General features: G+C 53.5%; 1 protein-coding gene and 7 non-coding genes across 8 annotated transcripts in view; 5 read left to right on the top strand and 3 right to left on the bottom strand.

The window, feature by feature from the left end:
• Positions 1-19,113, top strand: part of LOC142821592 (uncharacterized) — a 361,188-nt gene that overhangs the window by 154,005 nt on the left and 188,070 nt on the right. The window lies entirely within an intron of this gene.
• TRNAR-UCG (transfer RNA arginine (anticodon UCG)) lies at positions 3,340-3,412 on the top strand. Its single transcript has one exon. It is a non-coding gene; the product is annotated as a tRNA-Arg (tRNA).
• On the top strand, positions 4,267-4,348 carry TRNAS-UGA (transfer RNA serine (anticodon UGA)). Its single transcript has one exon. It is a non-coding gene; the product is annotated as a tRNA-Ser (tRNA).
• TRNAF-GAA (transfer RNA phenylalanine (anticodon GAA)) lies at positions 6,486-6,558 on the bottom strand. The gene has a single exon. It is a non-coding gene; the product is annotated as a tRNA-Phe (tRNA).
• TRNAV-GAC (transfer RNA valine (anticodon GAC)) lies at positions 8,212-8,284 on the bottom strand. The gene has a single exon. It is a non-coding gene; the product is annotated as a tRNA-Val (tRNA).
• TRNAR-UCU (transfer RNA arginine (anticodon UCU)) lies at positions 12,938-13,042 on the top strand. Its single transcript has 2 exons — positions 12,938-12,974; positions 13,007-13,042. It is a non-coding gene; the product is annotated as a tRNA-Arg (tRNA).
• Positions 13,817-13,890, bottom strand: TRNAT-CGU (transfer RNA threonine (anticodon CGU)). Its single transcript has one exon. It is a non-coding gene; the product is annotated as a tRNA-Thr (tRNA).
• On the top strand, positions 18,027-18,116 carry TRNAY-GUA (transfer RNA tyrosine (anticodon GUA)). Its single transcript is given in 2 exon segments — positions 18,027-18,063; positions 18,081-18,116. It is a non-coding gene; the product is annotated as a tRNA-Tyr (tRNA).

Raw genomic sequence — 19,113 nt, 5'->3', positions numbered from 1 at the left:
GGTAGTAGAATCAATACCCACTTTCTCCACTTCTGGCAAAAAATCCCTATTTTTCTTTTCACAAAGGTACAGCCAGCCAGGGGGCTAAATGTCTCCAGTAGCCCCCTCGTGCTTCCTACTTTGTCTCCCCGAAAACCAGCAGAAAGCTGCTGGGACTCAGCCTGGCAGTAACAGAAGCGTTACTCACAGAAGGATTTTTAGCACTCAGGAAAGTGCCGGCTACACAGGGGAGAGGCAGCGGCTCCCTCCACATGGTCTCCAGCCGGATCCCTGGTGTTGGGGCCTTGGCTGCTTCCTTGCTGGCCTAAGAAGAGAGCTCTTTGAGCTCCATGATCCTCCTCACAAAGCTGATTGGCTGGCTGAGAATGCCACTCAAGGGCACAATCACTCAGCTCCCTGGGATGCACTGAGTGATGGAGCAGACGGACGGGAGGTGTCGGTGGAGCAGGTCACCCACCTGGCCCCTGAGCTCAGCCCATGCGGGAGGCAGCCAGGCGGCTGGGAGGGAGCCAGAGCCGGGCAGGACCAGGGGACGGGAAAGGGGCGAGTCAGAGAACAGAGACAGGGGAGCAGGAAAGAACATCCACAAACCCAGCCTAACTCCTTGGCTGGCTGCCATGCGAACCACGAACCCATCCACCGCCAGCCCACAGCGCTTTCCCCACCCTGCAGCCCAGCCCCACAGCTGCTCACTGAGCCCTGCCCAGCCAGCAGCTCAGGATCTGCCCATGGAGCTGCCATGTCTTCTCCAGAGCCCTCCAGCATTTCAACAGGCAGAGAGAAGAGCCTGCTGCACCTAGAGAAATGCCAAAACACAGGACTGAAGCCGGGACCTTTAGATGGCCAGTCCAATGCTCACTGAGCTGAGCTACTGTGGCTGCTACAAGCCGGTTCTCTTGGCCTCTAATTCTCTTTCCCAGGTGCTTGGCAGCCCTGCCCCACACAAGGCATGCTCTGCCCAGGAAGGCAAGACCAGCATTTCCCTCCCCGCACTGTTTGACTCACTTCCTCCCCCCTTTCGTGCCTTAGCTCCTGGGCTGACCTAGTGGCTGAAGTGGTCGGCACCGTGGGGAGGAAATTGGGCAGCTAAACCCTGTTGGGAAAACTCCTGGTGCGACTCGCTTCCCTGCCAACTGAGCCCTCTGGGGCCTTCACTCCTCATCTGCAGCCCCCTGCTCCCTGCCTGGGCACCTCCAGGATCCATGATTCCTCTGACGCCTGTTGAGCAGCCCCTGCCAGCCTGGCCCTGTGGTGGGTGCCCTCGCTCCTGAGTTGCAGCCCCTGCCGTCTGGCTGGAGTAAGAATTTGATATCTGTTTATATTTGTATTTCTGGTTTAATGATGTAGCAATGTGGGATTTCTGTTAAGGCAGGGATAGAGTTTTAGGCCTTTGGTTCAATATCTATTTCTTTGTTCTAAGGTTTAGTAAGTGAGAGACAGAATCTTGTCTTGTGTCCATGTTAATGAGATTAGAGGAATGCTGGCGGCTCCAGTCTCAGTGTGATTGGTTTGATTAGGGCCTAATTTACAATGCCTTTTGCATTTGCTCAATATAAAACACTATTGTTTATATTCTTCTTTGAAGGCCTCTGTACAAGCAGGGCTGTTTGTGTGTGAATGAGGAGTGTGTGGGCCTGGAAGAGATGAGGAGTGAAGGCCTTCGTGAGAGCCAGATGGCCAAGAAAGGTGGGAGTAATGCAAGTGAAGACAGATTGACTGGAGTCAGAAAAACCATCAAGTGTGCATCCATGATTAACGAAGGGCAAACTGACGACTTTAAAGGTGAAGGTCGGCATCCCTGAAAACAATCGATTAAATGCAGGACAGGATAACTCTCGGAGATGTTTGGAATCGTAACTTCAAAAGAAAACACACCGGACACAGACTGACACAGCAAAACCATGGACTTCAACAGAGGAAAGGGTTATAAAAGCAGGGTGCTTGTCATGGAACTTTAGGTTCGTCTTGCCAACAACTCCAGGAGCATCGGATTTCGACTGACAGAGCCTGGCTCCCCTCTGCGATCAGTCTGGCTGTCCAGTAGATTGATTCAGACTCTGGACTGGTGACTATAACATCATCTGGCAGGACTCTGTGTGTGTGTGTGTGTGTGTGTGTCGGTGGTTGGGTGACTGAAAAGCAGATGCTACTGTTGTGTTCTCAACCCATGCGACGTGCTGCCTTCTCCCCTATAAAAGATCTCGTGTGCTTTGTTTAAGCATTACAGTCTCTCCCAGCCCCACAGGGCCCCTCACTCCCAAGCCAGACCCCAGGTTCCCTCTAAGCTGTGTGGCAGCCCAGCAGCTACTTAATGACCCTCCCCAGCCAGGGACTCAGGACTCTGCACATGGAGCTGCCTCAGCTACAGCAGCAGCTAAACTCTCCCTGCCAGCCAGACCCTCCTGCCAGTCGGGTCTTGCTGCCTGTTCTCTTCCCCCCATCGACGGCCAGCAGAGCCACCCGGCCACGGGAAACAGCCACACGAATGGCCCTTTCAGAAAGGAGCCTCAGGCGGCTGAAGGCACGTTGTGGGCTCTGGAACGAGGGGGGTGGGGCAGGCAAACAGCTCGCGGGTGGGGGAATTAGCTCAAGCGGCAGAGCACTCACTCACTCTGTGCAAGGCAGGGGGATCCATATTCCCCAGTGATAGTGGAATCCTCACTTCCCCTTTCACAGGCAGAGCCGGCCAGGGGACTAAGAGCCTCCTGTGGCCCCTCCCTCTCCTACTTGATCTCTCCACTGGGCAGAAAGCTCCTGGGCCACATCCCAGAGACAACTTGCAGGTGGAGCAGAATTAGCCCCATTGGGAAAGTGCTGCCTGTGTTCCATGGTCTGTGCTGTGTAGAAGAACAAGAACCACGTCCAGCTGGGGAGGAATGGCCACAATCCATCTTTTGGAGTTTGATTTAGCAAGTCCATCTGAGATTCGCCAAATCAAACTCAGAGGGAGAGGGCTCCCCCACCAGCTTCCGGCACTTCTGCTCTTTGTTCCCTTTGGCTTTCTGCTGCTGCTGGTGGGGTTGGGGGGGGGGGGCAAAAACGGGCCCCAATTAATTATGCAAATGAGCATGGCAATAAGATAATCTACACTTCATTTGCATGAGCTTTTGGGGAAGAGAGATGCAGTATGGAGATAGCCTAGGTGGTAGATAGCCGTGAAGTAACATAGACTCAGGAAAAATCCCTGGGCTGCAATCCTTAGTTACACAAAATAAGAATAATTCACCAGCTCAGACGTGATTTCTAAACCGTCAAACAAGGAAAATAATAAAACCTGATGGACTAGGGAGACTTTTACCTACCCACACATTTCAAGAAGTCCAATTCTATGTAAGGCAAGACTGTGTGGCCTAATGGATAAGGCGTCTGACTTCGGATCAGAAGATTGAGGGTTCAAGTCCCTTCGCAGTTGCATTTACCTTCCTTTATTGGTGCTTGTGGATCCTGCTGTGTTTGGCCTGGAAAGGTCCTATGTAACAATGTGGTTTTTCTGTAACCCTATGGTAAGGCCTATAGCTATTTAGTAGGTCTAAACTAAAGCCTTCTTCTACAGCCAGACTGAAGAGCAGCAGCAATTAGCTGTAAAGCCTGGAGTCACATGCTCACATTCCATCTAAATGACATTGAAATAGTGTCACACTAGGCTGTGAGAAGGGCTCTTATCCTAGTGGCATCCACTGTCACCAGGCAAGAAGGAGATCTCAAGGTGGGTAGAGAAAACTTAATTACCAGTGTTTTGTCTGGCGTAAGACTGCTTACCAATAGCTGTGGTTGTGCAATTGGTATTCTATGATTCTTGTCCTCACTTTCCTATTGTTTGTCTGTGTGATAGTCTGGTTTGGGTCTGTTTCTGACTGCTGTGTGATTGACTTTGTGTGGTGTAAATCAACTAAGGCGGTGGGGTATGATTGCTTAGGTCATTCTGTTACAGTATATTCAGATTGGTTAGTGAAATTATACTAAAATAACTGGTTAAGGAAGAACTAAGCAGTATTGAGTTTCTCTGTATAAATTGGGGTCCAAGAAGGAGACCAGCAAGAAGAAGAAAAGGGGAGAAGAGAAGAAGAAAGAAAAGGGAAAGGAAGACCAAGCAGGAGGAGAGAAGACCTTGAAGCAGAACTCACCTCCAAAGCAGCCTAAGAGCAGAACAGCCAGGACTCCTCTGCACAGCTGTTTAAATGGTTTGCTGTGTGAATTCTATGGCAGCTGACATTAGGTCTTATGTAACAATTATTTACCAGTTTACCTGTCTCAATATTGCCCAAAGCTGTGATGGCCAAGTGGTTAAGGTGTTGGACTTGAAATCCAATAGGGTTACCCTGTGTAGGTTCAAATCCTGCTCACAGCAAGGCCTGTGTTTTGGCCACACCCCTTCCTAGGGCAACAGCTGAGTTACCAGCAGTGGGGCTGTTAGTGTCAGTATCTAACTAATTGCACCATTAGGCCATGTCTTCACTCAGGTAGAGATTTCTGCCGCAATCCCTCTTGGGGGCTATGTCTACACTGCAGGCTTTTTGCGCAAAAACTTGCAGTGTGTCTACACTGCACACACATTCTTGCACAAGTAAATTGACAGTAGAGCATCAGAAAACAGGGCTTCTTCTGGAAGGGTTATTCCTCTCCCCACAAGAGCGCAGTGTAGACAGGCAACATGAATTTCTTACGCAAGAAGCCCCTATGGTTAAAATGACACTCTACTTTGACTTAGATCCCCAGGAGGCACTGGGGAGTAATTACTTTGAATGGCCCTGGGCAGGAGCTATTTTGAAATAGCAGCAGTGGAGCATCCACACTACCACTATTTCAACTAGTTATTTCGGAAGAGGCGTTATCCCTTGTGCGATGAGGTTTACAGATTTGGAACTAAGCCGTGGCTGGCTTTTGAGGTGAATGAGTAGGAAGAGAGAGAGGTGACTGGAGGCTCTTTGCCCTCTGGATGGCTCTGATTGTGAAAAAAATAGGGACCACGCAACATTGCAGAATGTGGGTCTTGATCCCTCTGTCTCTTACATACGAAGTAAGCGCTCTACCACTTGAGTTAATTCCCCTAGTGTACAAAGGCCAAACTTCTTGGTGACTCTTCCCTTCTCCGCGGGGACGTCTGTCTTCTAGGTCAGTTAGTCGTGGGAAAGGAGAAGGCTCCAACGAGGCTCCTCCTCACACTCGTGCTTGTGACCCTCATTCCCTCTCTGGCCTCAAGGGCAAATCTCAAGAAGGAGACTCCCTGCAGCAAAGTCAGGGGGGCATTTCTGAGATGGCCCCTGCCCTGCAGCCTGTCCCACCTGGCCATTGTCATGGACCCTCTGTGAGGTCATCACCTCCCAACCTCCTTTAGGCCAATAAGCTGAGGGGCTGCAAAAGGTCCTTGTGATGTCACTGCCACACCCACCCCAGTGGTCTGAGGAGCCAGGAGGTTTCCAGGCTGCAGACAGACAAGCCCACAGACAAAGACAAAGAGAAGTCCCAGAGCCACTTCCTGCTCAGCCCAGCAGGGTCTCTGGGTGGCCCCCAGACCTTTTGTTTCCCAATGCCTAGGCGCTGGTTTGATTACAATGTCCAGGAAAAAGCCAGTGTATGTGTCAGGATGGCCAAGTGGTCTAAGGCGCCAGACTCAAGCTACTGTCTTTCCCTCAGTGTGGTGCTCTGGTCTCTGAATGGAGATGTGGGTCTCCCCTGCCATTGTAGAAGCGCTTGCTTAGGATTTCTCTGAGGCTGCATCTACACAGCAGCGTTCCTTGGGCGTAACGGCCATTACACTGCAATAACAATGGGAGCCTCAACACAGCAATTCCATTATTCCGACTTCGGTAATGCTCCATCCAGACCAGTGGCCTGAGGAGCCAGGAGGTTTCCAGGCTGCAGACAGACAAGCTCACAGGCAAAGACAAAGAGAAGCCCCAGAGCCACTTCCTGCTCAGCCCAGCAGGGTCTCTGTGTGGCCCCCAGACCTTTTGTTTCCCAATGCCTAGGTGCAGGGGCCCAGATTCAGCAACACTCACAGGAGGGGGCTGGTTTGATGCTTCACCCCACGGCCCAGCAACAAGCCCCCGAACTTCCCCTGCTTTGAGAGCCCCTCCCCCCCCCGACTCTGTTCTGCTTGAGACCCCAGAGCCCTCCCTTGGGCTGCCTGGCATGTGGGGACTCAGGTCCAGTGGTGGATTTGCAGAGTCCCACAACAGCTGCTGCCAGCGTGCGGATGTGCACGTCTGTCTGGGGTTACTGGGCACTGGCCTGATTGGGTGAGTCCCGGATTCTGTTCCTGCCAAGGTGGACAAAGCAGCAGGGAGAGAGGAGCTCAGCTGGCCTTCTTAGGGGGCTGGTTTGATGCTGCTCAAAAGTGAACTTTTTCCTTCCCTGGCAGAGGAGGGGCAGGACTTGCTGGCTCCAAGGTGGAGCTGCAGGGCAGACGAAGCCCTCTCGGGAGGCACAGCTGGGCTCTTCACAGAGAAGCCAAACAAGGGATAAGCCTCAAGGGCAAAGGCTTTTGCCAAAGCCTGGGATTGAACCAGGGACCTTTAGATCTTCAGTCTAACGTTCTTCCCACCGAGCTACTTTGGCACTTAATACCCCCCCCCATGGCCCCCTTGTGAGGCTGCCACTTCGTCAGACTCAAGGACTTGTCTTTCCCTCAGTTGGGCGTTCTGGTCCCCAAATGGAGACGTGGGTTCAAATCCCACTCCTGACATATCTTCTGTTTAATATCTAGAGAGGTGACCTCATTTCCCCATCTCCCCTGACATTGTAGGAGCCCTTGCTCCTCCCACATGCTCATGAAAGCATTTCTCTTAGGCTGCATCTACACAGCAGCGTTCCTTGGGCATAACGGCCATTACACTGCAATAACAATGGGAGTGTCTACACAGCAATTCCATTATTCCGACTTCGGTAACGCTCCATCCAGACCAGTGGTCTGAGGAGCCAGGAGGTTTCCAGGCTGCAGACAGACAAGCCCACAGGCAAAGACAAAGCAAAGTCCCAGCCACTTCCTGCTCAGCCTAGCGGGGTCTCTGTGTGGCCCCCAGATCTTTTGTTTGCCATTGCCCAGGTGCAGGGGCCCAGATTCAGCAACACTCACAGGCCCCACAGGAGGAGGCTGGTTTGCTGCTTCACACCACGGCCCAGCAATGAGCCCCCAGACTCGCCCTGTGCTCGGGGAGCCAGGTTTGCCGTGTGAATTGTGTGGGGGCAGGTAACATCAGGCCTGGGCACTGGGATTATTTACTAGTTTCCCTGGGGGCCCTGCTGTTTTCACAGCACAAATATCTTTCCCCTCACCCTTTAGTCGTCCCTTTCCCAAGCTGAGAAGAAGAAGTTCCATGAACTCGTGTGAGCTGCTGTTCCAAAGAAGAGGCATTTCCCGTGGAAAAGATGGACAAGCCCAATCCCCTACACAGAGCCCCAGAAAATACCAATGGACACCGGGCACTTGTAAAGCTCCCTCTTGGGCAGTGCTACGGAATGGATCCGGCTGGCCATCGGGCTGACTAATGCCATCAACAGACGAGTCCCAGTGAGACTTCTCAGCCCAAGTGCAGAGACTATGGAGTCTCCCACTCCCAGCCCAGTGGCACCCCAGCCCAGTGGCACCCCAGCCCAGTGGCAGAGGGGCAGCGTCCTGAGGAGGCAGGTCCCGAGGCAGCAGAGACCTTTGAAGGGAACAGAAACGTAAGGTCAGAAGGAAGGAGAACAAGTCACCTCTTCTCAGGTGAGATGTGGTGGGAAACTCCCAGATCCGGTGCAAGCCGAGCTCCAAGGGCTGGTTCCTGCCCTGGTGGCTTCTTGCAGGGCCTGGCTTGAGAAGCACCAAGGAGCCATGTGTGGCCAGGAGAGAGGGAGCAGAAGGAACGTGGATGCAGGAGCAGGGTGGGGGGAGCAGGAAGAAGGGAGGGTGTCAAAGGAAGCTGGGGGTGCTGGGTGGGAAATGGGGTGGCTGGGGTCTGGACATGAGGCAGGATGTTATGTGGCTTTGTGTCAGTAGTGGCACTTCCAGGGTGGGCCCTGGACTGAGTGGCTGCAATGACCTGGTCCCAGGTAAGGGACTGCTGAGAACTCTCAGCCCCAGCCCTGCCTCTTCCCATCTCAGCCTAACCTGTTTACCTCTCCCACATGCTCCTGAAAGCCAGCACACAGGCCACCCAGCCCTGCACCAGGGGGCAGGCCCTGAAACTGCCTTGTGGGCACCTAGAGGAACAGCAATAAGAGAAGACCCTGTGTTTCTGCCTGGCTTTGAACCAGGGACCTTTCATATGTCAGGCAAACATGATAACCACTACACCACAGAAACACGCTTAACAAGGATTTCTGCTGCCGCACTTAAACTTGAGCAAATATTCAGTTGCTAACCCTTTAACCAACAGAGATTGCTGCGGGGCAAATGAATTCTCTGTTGTCAATTTTGTGCCCTCAGGAAGGGACCAAACTGAAGGAGGCCAGGCTCCCACCTGGGGACTCCAACCTAAACCCTGAGACCAAGGGGTTTACAAGCCAGAAAATCAAAGTTTGCTGCATTTCGCCCTCCCACAACCCTGCAGAACCTCAAGGGCAACTGTACAGCCCCAGTGGCTGGGGGAGGTGAGCACGTTACAGCCTCTGCCCACTGAGCTGTAGCCTTCTGTGCCCAGGGAGCCAGACACCGCCAGGGTGGGAAGGCAGGAGGGAAATGGGGAATGGACGAACTTTGCGAGACAATGGTGTTGTCTGGGACCATACAGTAGAACAGTTTAGAGGTGGGTCTGAGTAGGGCACCGTGGCTTAGCTGGTTAAAGCACTTGCCTAATAAACAGGAGATCCTTGTTGTAACCTTTGCTCACATTTATTTATGCCCTTCTGAGACACAGGAGAGGCCTCCCTTGGCCACCCATGGAACTGCTGGTTCAGGAAAAGGCTGAGTGGGGAGGAGTGTTGGGAAGAAGGAAACAACAAGTGAGAAGCACCTGATGCCCACATGCCCTGACTCTCCATGGCTGCAGAGGTTGAACCCTCAAGCTCTCTAGGTGCTGACACCCCCAGGGAATCACAAGGGTGTGTGGAGCTGGCTCTCCTGTCCCAGCAGTTGCAGTTAGAGCCCTGCTGTGCCAGTCACCTCTGCACTGGCTCCAGGCTTTTAGCCTCTCCCCTCAGACTTTTCCTGAACCAGCAGTTCCATGGGTGGCCAGCCAGGAGAGACCTTTTCTGTGTCCCAGAAGGGCATAAGTAAATGTGAGCAAAGGTTACAACAAGGCACCACTGGGACTTGAACCCAGGATCTCCAGTTTATGAGGCAAGTGCTTTAGCCAGCTAAGCCATGGTGCCCTCCTCCAAAGACTCTTTAAAATGGCTCTTTATGTTTCCAGACAACACTTTTGACTCCCAAAGTGCAGCCATTCCCCACTTCCCTCCAGCCATCGAACCCAAGCGGTGTCTGGCTCCCTGGGCACAGAAAGCTACAGCTGCGTGGGCAGGGGGCTTTGGCTTCCTTGCCCATGGGATGCTGTTGCAGGAAGGGCTGCTCAGCAGGGACGGGGTTCACCTGTCAAGGAAGGGAAGAGTATTTGGGTCCAGACTGGCTAACCTAGTGAGGAGGCTTTAAACTAGGTTTGATGGGGGCAGGTGCCCAAAGCCCACAGGTAAGTGAACAACATGGACACCTGGGGGATGGGCCAGAAATGGGAGAGAGCAGGGGCTGTAACTGCAGAGATAAAGGAGGGACGAGGGACCACTGGGAAGCAAAATCTAATCTGTGTCTTAGATGCTGGTACAGACACACAGGATGATGTGTAATAAGCAGGAAGCAGTTGGTATCACAGGGACGTGGTGGGATAATACCCTTTATTGGTATATTGGCACAGAAGGACACAGCTTGCTCAGGAAGGATTGGCAGGACAAAAGGGAGGAGGAGTTTCCTTATCTATGAAACATGCGAACACTTGGCCTGAGGTGGAGATGGACACAGGAGACTTTTCAGGAGTCTCTGGGTGAGGTTAAAGGGGTAAAACCCCAGAGTGATATCACACTAGGCGTCTATTACAGACACTTCCCCAGGCAGAAGAGGTGCCTGAGGCTTTTTAAACAATTAACAAAATCATCCAAAGTGCAGCTGGTTTCACTCACACTCAGCCTCACCCACAGCTGGGAGGCAGTTTGCTGTGAGCTGAAAAGAAAGTGCCTGGTAGAACCAAGGCTGAGGATGCTTCTGTGTCCAGATGTGCAAACAGCTGGCAGCCAAGTGCTGGTCTGTTCCTGCCCTCCCCAGGCAAGTGAATCCCCTCCTCCTGGTGTTACAGGCAAGACTTTGCCTGTCTGGCTTTTAGCGAGGAAACTTTTCTATGCCGGGCAAAAGTGACACCCCCTGCACTGCAGAAACCAGCCCACTGACTATTGCAAAGAGGCCCCTAGAAGCACTTAGCCGCCTTGTTGGCTGTGCCTGTAAAACAAAGGAAAAAGCAAATATCTGTCACTGGAGAACGTGGGCATCAATGCCACTGCCTCTCACATGCAAAGCGAGCGCTCTACCACTCGAGCTAATTCCCCTGCCTGTGACCACGTTTGCTGTCCCACCCTCCTTGTCCCAGAGCCCACAACGTTCCTTCTGTTAAACCCTCATCTAAAACTTGACAAATACCCAGAGAAGTTGCGGTTCCCTTTACAAGACTCTGCACAGCTCAGTTCCAATCAGCCGGTCTTCCCTAGAGCCTGGAACATCGACTGCGGCAGCGTCGCTCTTACGCCCAGTGTAGACACGGCCTTAGAGTGTCACAAACCAGCCCCGGACACATTCCTGGCTAGGACCAGTCACAGTCTGGGCTCAGTGAGGGTCCGTCCTACCAGAGACGTGTGTGACACAAAAGCCTCCTGTTCCCTGCCCAGTTCCCAACACTGGCTGCAGATCCAGAGATATTTGGTTCCTTGGCTGCTGTCCCTGCTGGCAGGGAGCTGTCCCGCACCTGCAGTTCATCCCCCTCCCGGAGAGGCGGCAGCTCTGTGAGGGGGAGAAGCCAGGGCATTTCCCTGCATGTGTAAAAACCATCACTGCTGGCCCGGGCTGGGCCAGTGCACTGGCATCCCTCATGTCTGGAGCATCCGCCAGGGAAAACTGAAACCGCATCAGGAGATAAGGGTTCAGGGTCCCCCCTGGCAGGAGCTATAGGGAATGGGCTACCTCTACTTCTCCATAGCAGGAAATACTGGACCAGGGGTCTCTCCACCTCTCCCCAGGAAGAGCTATGGCACCAGGGGACCCTCCACCCCCCAGCAGGAGCCAATGGGTGCCATGGGGGCTCACACAAAAACAGGGGCCCACACCCTCAATATTGGTGCCCAGGGCAAAACTCGCTCCACTCCTGGAACAGGAACAGTGACTAGCAGTGAGGCCCCTCCCTGGCAGCACCGTGTCAGACGGTTTCTTCTCATCCTGGTGCCTCCTGAATGCTGGGAGGAGCTGCCTGGTCCGAGGGGCTGCAGTTCCCTGGAGAGAGGGGCTGGCTACACCTACCCTGCAGACTTCTTGCTCAAGAACTGTTTTGTGCAAAAGGTCTTGCACAACAGTGTGTCCACACTCCCATGTGCTTTTGCACAAGAGAAGTGCTTTTCTGTAAGAGCGCTCAGGGCAGTGTGGACGTTCTCCTGCACAGGAAAGCTCTGATGGCCATTTTAGCCATAGGGCTTTCTTGAGCAAGAAACCCCTGTTGGCTTTCCACACTGCCTCCTTGTGGATGAGTTATAGCGCAAGAGGGCTTCTTCCTGGTGGGGAGAGGAATAACCCTTGTGCAAGAAGCCCTGTTGTCTGATGCTGTACTATACATTTACATGTGCAAGAACGCACGTGCAGTGTATATGCTCTGCAAGTTTTTGCGCAAGAACATCTGCTCTTGCACAAAAAGCCTGCAGTGTAGACGTAGCCCTGGAATGTAGACACAGTCTGAGAGAGACAAGGAAAGGAAGTGGCCAGAACCTCCCCCCGCAGGCTGGTCCTCAACAGGATGGGTGCGTCTACACATCACCCTAACCTTGAAGTGAGCTGTGCAGTGTGAGTGGGCTGCCCGGGACCCCCAGGGGAAGGTCTGTGGGGAGTTTCCAAGGCAACAACAACTACAAAGTTTCATAATCTACACTCATGTGACTGTGATTTATTCCTCCACTAGCAAGTGTCTCTGAAGGGATGAGCAATGCAGGGCCCAGGTGCAGGGAGCCGGGTCACATTCTCCTGCCTGAGTCTCAGTCCTGGCTGAAGCCTGGCTAGAGAGAGAAGAGGCCAATGCAAACAGCCCCATGGCAGCGAGGGAGTCAGTACGTGGGTGGGTGGAGCAGAGAGCTGGGGGCAGAGCTGGGCTCTAACTCACTAGGGGTGTGTCCCATAGCTCAAGATAAGTGATACAATTGTGTAGCTCATTTCAAGTCAATTTTGAAATAGCTTATTTTGTAATTTGGCGCTGGCTACACAGCACTTAGTTCCAAATAAATCGCTGTTCCGCAATGCCTCTCACTCCTCGCGCCATGAGGTTTGCAGGGACGTCGGAATAGCGAGCCCGTTATGGTTTGAAATAAGGGGCTTGCTCTTAAGACGCGTCAGTGTGCTTTGAGCATCACGTCCCCTAAACCTCCAAGCTAGCCGGCCCACGGGTGTCAGTCCCACAAGTGGCCCTTTCAGAAAGGAGCCTCAGGCTGCCACAGAGACCTTGTGGGGTCTAGAAGAAGATGGGTGGAGCAGGGGATGTGTTCCCATGCAGGGAAGTTAGCTCAAATGGGAAACCCCTTATTTTGTGTGCAAAAAGTAGTGGGATTGATGCCCATGTTCTTCAACTGCACCTTTGTCCTGGTTCCTAGTTTTCACTGCTGGGGGCTCAGTGGCCCCTCCTACCTGCTCTCCCAAAAGAGACAGACGTGGCTCCCCTTTCTTTTCCCCCAACAATTGCCATGCTGCAAAGCAGAGAGTGGAGATATCAATGCTGACAGTCCATAGGGCTCTGTGGTGCAATGGAAAGCATGTTGGACTTCTAAGCTGCACTGGTTAATGTGAGCCTAGCTAGACATTCAAAGGTTGTGGGTTCAAGTCCCACCAGAGTCACTTCAGCTGCTTCCTCATTTCCAGGATGCAGCTTTTACAGACCAGACAATCCTTAGGCTGACACTGGGGTGGGTTGGCATCCAGGCAATTCCCAGCAGACCCCAGTAAGGGTGGAGGGAAGGGCTAGGACTTGGGGGTCGAGACAGGTTGTTCTGAGAGGCTGCAGGTGTCAATTGACCCTCCATGTCTCCTACCAGTGTTGTGCAACACGCAGGCTCGGAGCTTTGCTGGAAAAAAGCACCAGTCTAGACGTAGATCTTTTGGAAAATAAAACCTTTTCCAAAAGATCCCTTAATCCTTATTTTAAGGGTTTATTTTCTGAAAGATCCGGCAAAGCTCCAAGCCGGAAAAAAGTGGAAGCCATTTTTATGCAAATGAAGCAGGGGGGATTTAAATCCCCACATCATTAGCAATTGCGATGTGTCTAATTTGCATCCCTTTTACGGAAAAGGGATGCAGTCTAGACACAGCCTTAGTGTAGATGTAGCCTCTGTGAGTTACCAGCAGTGCGGCTGTTAGTGTCGGCATCTAACTAATTGCACCATTAGGCCATGTCTTCACTCAGGTGGAGATCACTGCTGCAATCCATCTTCCACAGCTTGATTTAGCAAGTCTAGCTAAGCCTCACTAAATAAAACATCTAAGGTACCTCCTGCTCTTTGCTACTATCCTACTCCCACTGTGAAGGCACCACCAAGCTCAGCTGAAGGTAAAACCAACTCCAGCTACATGTTGAAGAATGGTGGGAAGAAAAGACCCATTGACCTGGCAACAAGGCACCACTGGGAGTTGAACCCAGGATCCCCTGCTTACGAGGCAGGCGCTTTAGCCAACTAAGCCATGGTGCCTGCCTTGTAAGCAGCCTTAAAACTGTTCTACTTTATGGTTCCAGACACCCCCTTCCCATTCCAAAGTGCAGCCGTTCCCCATTCCCCTCCAGCTCTTGCCATGACTCAAGGTCTGCGCAGCCTGAGACACTTGATTGGCAGCTGAAACCCAAAACCTTTTTGTCAATTGTAGCACCAGGCCCCAAAGGGACAGACCCAAGGCAGCCACCTGGTCCTAAGGCCGGGCCTGCAGCCAGGGGGAGGGAGAAGAATCTCTCCTTTCAGCTGGAGTTGAATCAGCAACCTAAGGGCACTTGCCGAGCACCCGCTACAGGCCTCTGCTCTGCCAGCTGAGCTATGGAAGGTGCCTGGGGCAGGCTGCTTTGCCCCGGTAGCCCTTGGACGAGTGCCAGGGCAAGAGCCAGGGCAGGAGAACCCAGCAGCACAGGGGTGTCACAGGCGCTTCACCCGCAGAAGGACCCGTGAGTGATCCAGGCAGAAACGCCGCGTCTTGCTCCCTGCAGCTCCCCTTGCTGCCCTGGCAGGCGCTGCCCCTTCTCCCACCGGCCTGGGCCTGGCCTCCCTCCCCCGCCCGGCACCACAGAAAGCCCCTTGGCGTGAGCCTGGGCAAGCCAGAGGCCTCAGGCCTGTCCCCTCTGAGGGGCTTGTGCCTCGGCCTCCTCTGCCCTTGGTGCCGGCTCTCCCGGCTGCCCCTGAGCGCTGCTGGCCAAAGGAGGCAGCAAGGCAGGAGAGGGGGGAGGAGCAAGTCCCGCTGAGACCGACAGCTCGGGCTCAAGCCTCCAGCCCCAGCACAAAACCTTCAGCCGGGCCCGTGTGGCTCCCTCCTGCCCCCGCACACGCTCACAGGGGGAAACGTGCCCCATGTTCCATCCCCGCGCCAGGCCTGGGCGACGGGCTCAGCCCTCGAGCAGCCCACAGGGCCTGTGAGGGATGGACTGAGAGCAGGGCCCCACGGACACCCCCCGTCTGCCCCACTGGCCTGCGTGCGGCGCTGGCACGGGACAGGCAGGAACGGCAGCCGGGGAGAAAGCAGCTTGGACTGACGGGCGAGTCTCACTTGCTGACCAGACTCCCAGGCCCTGGGCTCTGGGGCCAGCCCCCCTGTGGGTCAGAGCCCCTTGGCCACAATGCTACTCCAGGGGGCCTGGTTCCAGGGCCAGCTAACTCCAGTGCCTGAGGGGCTGGAGGCCTTTGCCCTGGAGTCTCAGAGCTCCCCTGTGTCGGCTGAATGGTGCTGGATGCTCCTGCTCCCTTCCCAGCAGGCTGGCCCTGCGCAGGCTCTGTGCTCGCTGGAGCCTCCTCCTGCCAGGTCCCCGGCCTGCTCCCTGCAAAGCCTCAGCCTGGCTCCTTTCCTGCCCTCTGCTTGCGGGGCCCCTGGCGCCAGCTCCCGGTGGATCCCCCAACCCCAGTATTGGGTGCAGCACCACTGGGTCCCCAGAGCCTGGGCTGCAGGCAGGAGGGGGAATCTCCCGCAGGGCTGGTGGGATGTAGAAAGCTGCTCCCTGGGAACCTTTCCCATGGCAGCACCCCCAGCCTGGACAGTCCCTGCCCAGCCCCCACCCCAAGGTGGGCAGCATTTGTGGGGTCAGGTAGGAGAAGCCCTCCTCCCCTTCCCAGAGAGCTGCCCCTCCCAGGGCTGCAGTGAGAGGATCTGGCCCAAGGCTGCTCTCAGGCTGCTGGGGCCAGGGAAGCTGCTACCAGCTCGTGCGGGGCGGGGGGAGCCATCCCAGAGAGGGTGGGGAGGGGGCTGAAGTGGGGTGGGGGCACATAAGATGGGTAAAGGGGAACAAGGACGTGTGAGGTGGGGCAGGAAGGGGAGGCAGGAGGCATTGAAGGGAGGTTGGGGGGATCATGCCAGGCATGGGGTGGCTGGGAGCAGGGGTGCAATGGACAGAAACCTGGGAGGTCACAGGAAGGGAAAGGGGGCAGGAGAGGTTGGGAGGAGACTGGGGGAGCAAGAGCAGCCTGGCTGGGGGAGGGGAGACACAGGGCAGGCCTTGTACAGAAGGAAGGGGGGAGATACAACGGCAACTCCCCCACCCCCATGGAGTAGGGGGGGCAGAGGTGACTGGTGGTGGCATTTGGGGGCACCAACTTCTATGCCCCAACATTTCTGAAGTTTATAACCAGGGTGTCCCAAATGCCCCCTGCCTCTCTGGGTGCCTCTCCCTGCGCCCCTCCCTCTGCAGGCACCGGTCCCTCCATGGGAGGAGCTGCCCCCTCCAGCAGCCTGAGGGGAATTGTTTCTGTGATTTTTTAAGTGTAGATATCTGCAAACACTGATCTGTTAAGGACTGGAAACAGTTTATTTCCATATTTGTTATTTGCATAATGTATATGCAGATATGTAAATATAATGTTATTGGTCTGGCACAAGTTTGTGAATGGGTTTGCCTGTCCATGGTAGATAAACACAAAGGTTGGGAAACACTGGCCTGATCCCTGGGGGCTGGCCGAATGCAAGGCAGGGAAAACACTGGGTGTGGGGGGGGGGGGGGTATTTTCCCCACCAGGCCTTTGTCCCTCGGAATCCCTGGGGACGTTGGGTTTTGTCTTGTTTGGTTTCCCTTTTCCCTGCTTCCCTCCTCACTGGGGGGAGGGGGCGACTCTCTCACCCTCACGATGAGAAGCCCTGGTACAGGGATGGGATGGGCAGATGCTCTGAGAGCGAGTCCCTGGGCTGTCTGGAGAGAGAACTTTCTCATGTCTGCTCTTCCTGACACCACCAGGATGGCAGAGTGTTTAAGGTGTTGGACTTAAGATCCAATGGACATTTGTCTGCATGGGCTCAAATCCCACTTCTGGTAGCTTCCCTATTTTGGCGAGACATTGATCTGGATGGTGTTTAATCCTGCTGTGAGGCAGGGGACTGGACTTTGTCTCTGAATGTCCCTTGGGCTATATCTGCACTGCTGGGTTCTTGTGTAAGAACACATCCATGCTGGTGTGTGTGGGCTGTGCTTTTGTGCAAGAGCATCCATGGCAGTGTAGATGCTCTCTTGTGCAAGAAACGCCTGTCCTGAGCTCTTGCGCAAGAAGCCCTTTCTTACCACACTTTACTTTAAAACTTCTTGCACAAGAGCGAGTGGGCAGTGTGGCCCTTCTTGCGTAATAACCCACCAGTGTAGACACAGCCTTCCAGTGTAGACATAACCTTCCAGTTCTAGTCCCAGTTCTGATTGGCTGAGCAGGGGCCAGTCACAGGGAGGAGACTCAGGACTTTGTTAAAGCGACCAAGAGTCCTGTGGCACCTTATAGACTAACTGAAGTGTAGGAGCATAAGCTTTCATGAATCTGACGAAGTGGGTCTTTGGCCACGAAAGCTTATGCTCCTACACTTCAGTTAGTCTATAAGGTGCCACAGGACTCTTTGTCGCTTTTGCAGATTCAGACTAACACGGCTACCCCTCTGATACTTGATTCAGGACTTTGTTGTTCTCCTTAAGTCCCAGCAAATGAGCCAGAACCAACCGTCTGCTCGGGGAATTGTTCTGCTTCTCACCATTGGTTGTCTCTGAGCAGCTCCTGAGTCTCTCTGTGTCCCGGGGCTTCTAACCCACTGGCTGAGCCATCCCTAGGCTGGGCTGTGGGGCTGTAGCTCCTTTATTCTGATCCGTCAGGGTGTGAAACTCCAGACTGAGGGGGAGTTTCAGCATCAGGCTTCTGGGTCCTTTTCTACAGTCCCCACCACACTCAGTCACCCACCCCCAGCCTCTTCCAGAACAGCCTGCTTTAGCTTAGACCTACTGAATAGCTACAGGCCTTCCAATAGGGTTACAGAGAAACCACATTGTTACAGATGACCTTTCCAGGCCAAAGACAGAAGGAAACCCTCAGGGGTGTTTCTAGACCAAGGTTCATTCAATTGGTTTGTCTTTTTGTAGACCTGACCCTTCCGCACCCCTAGAGACTCTGGAACAAAGAAGACACATGAGAAGAACCCAACTTTCTTCCTTTTGCTGTGACATGGATGGATCTAGCTCAGGTTTCACTCAGGGGGTCTGTCTGCGTGTGAAGTACCTGTGACAGTCCCTGTGCACCTCTGCCCCTCATCAACAACGCCATATACTTGGGGGAGCTCTTGCCCTGAGACTTGCAGAAAGGACAACCTGGACAAAGAAGAAATACTCAGGCACCCTTTGATAGCTCAGCTGGCAGAGCGGAGGACTGTAGCATGTGCTTGGCAAGCAATCCTTAGGTCACTGGTTCAACTCCGGCTCGAAGGAGTGAGTTTTTCCCCTCCAGCCTGGCCTTAGCAGAAGGCAACCAAGGTGGTTGCCTTGGGTCCCCATGTCTTTAGAGCCCTGCACTTCAATTGACAAAACACTGGTGGGGAGGAGCTGCCAATCACATTTCTTGGGCTGTGCAGGTTCTGTCCACACACAAAAGTTCTTTTGGAACAATGGCCGGTATTCCACAACAACAATGCAAGAGTCTACACAGCAATTCCGTTATTTTGAAATAATTCTGAAGTATCAGACGGCTTATTCCGACTTCTGCAAACCTCATTCTACAAAGAATAACACCTGTTCCAAATTAGCTGTTTCAAAATAAGGTCTGTGTAGCTGCGCCACTGCTGCTAGTTTGAGCTAGCCCCTCTTGGGGGCCATTCTAACTTATTCTTCTGAGACAGCTTGTCTACGCTATGGAGCCTGAGGTTTCCCTGCAGTGTAGACGTGCTAGTTCGAAAGAAATTATTTTGGAATCACTATTCAAGACCAGCTCATTCCAACATAAATGTGCTGTTACACAGGCTTTGCTGTGACCAGGATTTGAACCTGCACAGGAAAACCCTATTGGATTTTATAAGGCCAACACCTCAACCACTTGGCCATCACAGCTCAAAGTAACAGCAAGCCAGGGAAACTCATAAATAATCTCAGTGCCCAGGCCTGACGCCACCTGACCCACAGAATTCACTCAGCAAAACATTTCACCGGTCATGCAGAGGAGTCCTGGCTGTTCTGGTCTGAGGCTGGCTTAGAGGTGAGTTCTGCTTCCAGGTCTCCCTCCTCCTTCTTGGTCTTCTTCCTTCCTTTTCCTTTCCCTCCTTCTTCCTCTTCTCGTTTCCCCTTTTCCTTCTTCTCCCTGGTCTCCTTGGACCCCAGTTTATATAGTGAAAATTGAGTCCTACTTAACCAATTATTTTAATATAATTTTACTAACCAAAGCTAACATACTATTATGATTTACCTAACCAATCATACTCCACCACCTTTGTTG

This window comes from Pelodiscus sinensis, chromosome 31 (genome assembly GCF_049634645.1).
Source record: "Pelodiscus sinensis isolate JC-2024 chromosome 31, ASM4963464v1, whole genome shotgun sequence".
In the NCBI taxonomy this organism is placed as follows: Eukaryota; Metazoa; Chordata; order Testudines; family Trionychidae; genus Pelodiscus; species Pelodiscus sinensis.
Note: the sequence above shows the minus strand (reverse complement) of the source record. Positions and strands in the feature narration are given on the sequence as shown.